The sequence below is a fragment of the Lolium rigidum genome, chromosome 1, assembly GCF_022539505.1.
Source record: "Lolium rigidum isolate FL_2022 chromosome 1, APGP_CSIRO_Lrig_0.1, whole genome shotgun sequence".
NCBI classification, from domain to species: domain Eukaryota; kingdom Viridiplantae; phylum Streptophyta; class Magnoliopsida; order Poales; family Poaceae; genus Lolium; species Lolium rigidum.
Genome location: NC_061508.1, coordinates 317,422,231 through 317,427,903, shown reverse-complemented (window position 1 = coordinate 317,427,903; position 5,673 = coordinate 317,422,231). Strand labels below are relative to the sequence as shown.

At 43.5% G+C, this 5,673-nt stretch overlaps 1 long non-coding RNA gene across 2 annotated transcripts; it reads right to left on the bottom strand.

The window, feature by feature from the left end:
- Positions 1 to 474: 474 nt before the first annotated feature.
- LOC124698157 lies at positions 475 to 4,441 on the bottom strand. Of its 2 annotated transcripts, none has more exons than XR_007000893.1 (3): positions 3,248 to 4,441; positions 1,203 to 1,322; positions 475 to 772 (listed from the first exon to the last, which is right to left on the bottom strand). It is a non-coding gene; the product is annotated as an uncharacterized LOC124698157 (long non-coding RNA). The 2 variants fall into 2 exon arrangements; XR_007000892.1 differs by having other exon boundaries at positions 1,203 to 1,311.
- Positions 4,442 to 5,673: the final 1,232 nt, after the last annotated feature.

Sequence of the window (5,673 nt, the reverse complement as noted above, 5' to 3'; positions counted from 1 at the left end):
CAAACAATTCGGATCCCCATTCACGAGGGAATACATAATTCGATCACCACGAGTGCTTGCTTCGTTTGCTTTTGTTAGTAGTAGGCGATGATAAAGGATTTGTTTTACTGGCGCCAACTCCTCAAGATCGCCGTCACGGAGCTCCTCTTGTTGCGCCGCGTCATCCTCTTTCCGCGCGGTGCGCTGCGGCTGACGGCGACTCCGCGGACCTGCAGGCGGAGCGTGCGCTGGCGACGGGGCGCGGATCCAGGACGCGTGGGGGGCGGTGTTCCTGGGCCTGACGGCGGCGTACGAGGAGAGGTCCCGCGTGCGTATGTACGAACGGCTCGGTTAATTGGACCCCACGCGCGCTGACTCGGTTGGTCCGCGTGTGCGCGCGTGTTTGTGCCGCCACGGTACACACAAAATTAATTAAGGCGCGTTCATTAATTATTAATTAATTCAGTACTGCTAGAAATCAGGCGTCTGATTTTTATTAGGACGTGCCTAGCTAGCATCCGGTGCTGGTTTGCATATCCCAGCATCCGGGTGCTCTTTTGCCCCAACCAGCATCCGGATGCTATTTTGTCTCACCTAACACTCACCCAGAAAAAAAAACATACTACGTATATGCAATCCAGACGTAGACCATTTTCCCAAACGCCATCATGGGACTAGCCCTCACGTGTTGGTGTCCTCCTAGCTAGCTCGCAAGGGGCAACTACAACCAAGGACCATGTGACAGTCCCTCGTAGCACTCTTCTCTTCTTTCTCTCGCAGATCTCCATTGAACCTGCAATTTATCAGATTTGCCATGATTTAAGGCTTAGATCCAAAGTAAAACAAAACGATGTAGGTATTCACAACACAGTAACCTAGCTTCCCGTATTCCCTCTTTATTTTTCTTCTTCTTTTACTCTTAGATTAGGATCCACATGTCTCTAGGGTTCTGGAACAAATATGTTCCTAAAACACAATAATCAAAATTAAGCAAGCATGAACTTTTGTGCATATTAGATCCATCCACCCGCACCCTGGATATAAATGATGTGGTATACCCAGGAAATTAGTAGCTACTTGGTACAACAACTTAATAGTAAAGTGAGCAACTTATCAGCTATCTAGAAAACAATTTGGCATCAATGTTTATCCAAGTTAAACATTACCAGAAATCAACTTAACAAATCATGTGAGTATGTTAAGTAAATGGATAAGAAACTTACATTCGTCAGGCTTGCGCTCACGCTAGGCTTTGTGGGTGTCGCCACCTGCTCGGGCTAGGTGCCATGGCTTCCTCCACCACCGTGTTCGAGATGGTACTGGTGTGCGGCCCTAGATAAAAACTTTAAGCATGTTTAGAAGACAACATAATTAGACTAGTGACCAAGACAACATAATTAGACTAGTGACCAAGACAACATAATTAGACTAGTGACCAACTTATGCATGTCGCTCGATAACAAAAACCTAGATGGATTGTACCAATACCCAACAACTTAAGCATGCTGGAGGAAACAAGTTAATTAATTTCACTACTCGACTTACTCATGTTGGCAAGACAAATAATTAAACCAGTGGACAACTTATGTATGATGCTCGAAAGGAACACCTAGATAGATTGTGTACCAATACCATACAACTTAAGCATGATCAAGGAATCAACTTAATTCATTTTAGTATAACTTAATCCTACAGATAAAACAACTTAAGTAAATTAGTAGCAACTTATCCGTATAATTCAAAAAGGAAACGAAAAAACTAAAACTGCCCCCTATAAGTACCTACAATATGTCCAGTTTTTCTATTACAATCAAAACTACTAGGTAGTGGTCAGTAACATAAGGAGCTGATGCAGTCTCTATTTCAGTTTGTGTGCAACAAAATCCGCAAACCAAAATCATGAAAAATTTATGGGGAGAAAAACAATTTAATAACTGAGAGAAAGCAACAAAATATTCATGACATGTGCAAGTCAGGAAACAATAGTATCCAACTACCTACAATGTGAAGCACAAACTGAAAAAAGAAAAACACGACTAACAGGAAAACCATCTTAACAAATTTCATCTTTAAACTTGAGCATACTAACAAAGGCAACTAACTTAAAAACAAGAGCTAACTTGTATAGGTTGGCCCAGGGAAATAAAAACCTAGATATAATGTAAAGCACAACTTATTCAATTTCTTTTGCTAAGAATCAACTTAACTAAATTCTGTACCAACTTAACCATAAAACAACTTAATTAAAACCATGAGCCAACGTATGCATGTTGATGAAAAAGAAAAGGCTCGAAAAGCTACAGGTAGGTTTATACCACATAGGAAAAACCCGTGTCAACTTAAACCCATGATGTGAAAAGCAAACTTAGCTATATGCAATACACAATTTAACCATGTTGAACAAACAACTTAATTAAAAATAGTATGCAACTTAAGCATGTTGAACCGTAATAGGCAAAAGAAGAAACTTAGTTATTTTTTGTAACCAACTTAAGCATGATGAACAATCAAATTTATTGAAAATCAGTAACAACTTAACTATTTAGTCAAAAAGCAACTTTAAATTGACCACCTCTGTTCGAGCGGGCAGCAGCAGCTCGAGCAGGTGACCACCGACGGAGGAACAAGAAGGCCGACATTGCAGAATGGGTCAATTCATAAACAATTTTATAGGATTCTGAACATAAATTAGCATGGACACCCTTTACATATCTTTTGTATTTTATGGAGATTCATCTTGCTTCTCCTATAGAGATACCCTTGAGAAAACATTTCATCTATACATATAGTGAAAATACTCACTTCGCCTACGAAATATAAACATGTGACAGCTAAAAAAATACAAGATGTCCACTCTGCATATACGAATTATCATGAATGTAAAGTGGTACTTGCAGATAGCCGTGTTTGCAACAATGCAGAATAAGTGCTAGCTGGATGGGAATACGATTAATGTGACAAGCCTCCATTGCTCACAAGTGAATTTTGTCATACATGGCAACAACGTACGCATGAATGCTCACTATAAATAGGATTTCGTTTGACCACATCACTATAGGATTAAACACCTAGCTAAATCATGGGCATCGTGATGATTTTTATAGGACATGTACATCTTACATAGCCGACTCAGCACGAACGGGGCCAAGTACACATAAAAACGGGCAGGGAATATGCACCGAGAGCTGAAATCCCCATAGTCTAAGTACGAACTACTTCTCAACAGAACAAATCTCGCGGGATTGAGAGGTGTGAGCATACAGATTACCTATGTAGTCGATGTAGTCCTCCGGCATGGATCCTGGTCGCCAAGCCCCTGCCGTCACGCACGGCTAGAGCTCCACGACAAATCCCCCCTCCCCGACGCGTGCCTCTCGCAGTCCGCTGCCCCTACCATGCGGCTCGACCTCCTTCGATGAACTCAAGTCATCTCGCTCGCTCGCTCAACAACGAGAAGATCTGAGGGAGAAACCCTAGCCATTTGTGTGCTCTTGGAAGAGGAATGGGGGCATGAAGCGAGAGAGAGAGAAGGGGGTGGGGGCGATAGAGGAAGATAGGGATCAATATACAACTTGGAAAATAAAAATACGAACTAAAAGCATACTGACAAAAACAACTTGTTTAGGTTATGTGTACAACTTAAGCATGTTGGACAAAAACAACTTAATGAAATCCAGTATACAACTTACTAAACCATAGGATAAAACACAAATTTACTTAGCCACGCCGATCAAACAACTAAATGGATTATTATAAAACTTACTGGAAATACAACTATGGTGGATTCCAGTACACAACTTAGCTATATTGAACACTGCAATTTAATGTAAATCAAGGTGCAAACTTAATAATGGTGCTGAAAAAATAGCTTAATTAGCAGATAAAAGACAAGTCAGGCATATGCTCACAGAGTACCAACTATGTTGGTTTCAGAAACCAACTTAACCATGTTTTAAAACTAACTTCAAAACAACTTAATTAAATTGTTAGACAACTTATCCATATAAATAAAAAAGGAGGCAGAAGAACTTAACACCCCCTATAACTACATGCAGTCTGTCCAGCTTGTCTTACAATCAAAACTATTAGGTAGTGGTGAGTAACATCCAGAGCTGAGCCACTCGTTATTCCATACTATTGATTCATGAATTCAGTGGCTTCAGTTTCCCATCTCGTAGCAGTTTAGAGTTCCCCATAATTGTCTATCATCCTAAACACGAACATGTTGACAAGTTTCAGGACAAGGCACTGGATGGTTCCATGCTTCTGCTTCAACTTTAAACGCACGCGAGAACTTGTGTGTCTTTTTTTTCTAGAATTCAAGCTTGTCTGCTAGAAAAGCAAGTTTCTAATTAAAGGTCATTATTAAGCGCAGGATTGTCATTAGTTGTTTAACCAAAAATTAAATGCATTGGGGAAGTAAATTAGTTATGTGATATAGTCAGAAAAACAACTTAGCCAATCTAACAATGCAACGACGGACGAAAAGATTTTCCCCCCGTAACGCTCTCCCCTTGCTACAGTTCTCTTGAGAGGCTTCCACCGCAGACCGGGCCGCCGACGGCCGCTCCGCCAGAATAGCTGGCCGGAGTAGGCTTAGGTTAGGCGCCGGAGTAGTTTAGGATTAGATCTGTAGGTTTCTGATGGTTTTCCGGCCTCTGCCGGCGTTTGGGCGGTCTGCCCGTAGAGAAGGCGGACGCTCTGGATCTTGGCCCAGATCCATGGCGTTCCTAGGGCTGCTGCTGATCGTGCTGATGCTCCTCTGGTCGGAGCTTGGCGGGGGATGCAGCGCCACCGTCTTCATCAATAAAGTGGTGCCTGCTGGTTCTCTTCTTCCTAATCTTTGCTGCAAGACTGGCGAGCTCTTGGCCGGCCATGGTGGCGAGGGAGAGCAAAGTCCATTTGCAGCCAGGTTCTTTCTTTCTTCCTCCCTGGCCGGCCGTGGTGGCGAGGAGGTGCTGGAGGAGAAAGGACCGATTTTGGATCTAGGAGTGGAAGCCAGTCTCATCTGGGTATGCCGTAACCGCCATCATCTACGCCTACATCCCCGAGTCCGTGGCAGGTTCATCGGGTTTGGTGGCAGGCCGATTTCTTCGTCACGGTTTCGGTACGCCCGTGCTACTCCCTCGACCCAGCCTCCTCTGCTATTCTTTCTGGTCCCGAGCGTCTTGGTGGCGACGGAATCAAGGGTGTGCAAGGTGGTTGAGAAGAGGAGGTGGCGCCGGAGTTCTTCAGAAGCAATCTTCTTGAGCAACACATCGGCGGCTTTTCTGCCGTTCGTCATCCACGCCGGTGAAGTCCGGCTATTCTTCAACCTCCACCGGAGGCCCTTTTGGAGGTCTGCTGTCGCGTCCATCGCCGGCTTTGAAGCAAGTGGTGAAGTCCCCGCTTTGGAGTCCGACGGCGACATTGCTGATCTCCAGCTCATCGGAGGGGATAGAGAAGGACCCGATTGCGTTTGCATACTCTTCAGTGGGGTCTTTTCTGCAAATACCAGGGGCCTATGTAAATTTTTCTCATTTTATGGGGTCCTTTGTAAAAAATTGTACACCCACCGAGTGGATTAAATGAAAGCTTCTACGCCCTTCGGGGCGCTCCGTGTTCAAAAAAAAAAAAAAATCTAACAATGCAACTTAGCCAGATGAAAAGAAGCAACTTATTTAAATCAGTATACTATTGAGGGGCATTTTGGTG